Source organism: Eriocheir sinensis, chromosome 40 (assembly GCF_024679095.1).
Source record: "Eriocheir sinensis breed Jianghai 21 chromosome 40, ASM2467909v1, whole genome shotgun sequence".
Classification (NCBI taxonomy): Eukaryota; Metazoa; Arthropoda; class Malacostraca; order Decapoda; family Varunidae; genus Eriocheir; species Eriocheir sinensis.
Window position 1 is genome coordinate 16,408,950 of NC_066548.1, and position 677 is coordinate 16,409,626.

The following is a 677-nucleotide window of genomic DNA, read 5'->3' on the forward strand; positions in this document are numbered from 1 at the left end:
ATTATTATTATTATTATTATTACTTTTATTGTTGTTGTCATTATTATTTATTGATTGGTTGAATCAGTGATGGGAGTATATAAGGTACACAATCAAGAAAGAAAGCAGTGGTGGGAACAGCAGATGACTTCGAAATTAGAGTGGGGGTTCACCAAGGATCTGCCATTAGCCAGCTCCTGTTTATAACATTAATGAAAAAGGCAACAAAAGAAGAAAAAGGAAAGGCACCATGGGAGCTGCTGTCTGCAGATGACTTGGCAGCAAGAGCAAAAACAACAAAAAAAATGAGAAAGGTTTAATAAGTAGAAGGAAGGAATGGACAAAAGGTTTACAAATTAAAATGATAAAAACAAAGTACAGGTGACTGAAACAGCAAGAGAAGTAATTAAATCAGGAAACTATCCATGTGGATTCTGTGGGAAGGGATTAGGTGTAAATTCTGTCTAGTGCACATGTTGCAGGCAGTGGTGCCACCATAGATGCTCAGGCCTCAGACATGTAAGAGGAGTGCAGAATTTTACATGCTCAACTTGCATAAAGAGACAGCTAGGACAAGAAACTGAGAGGGATGAACTAGAGGTGAATGGAAGAACTGTTATTTGGGAGATATTCTGCACAGTGAGGTAGGAGTGGAGAGGACATTGAGAGTGAGAGTGGCAGCAGCAAGAGTAAACTGG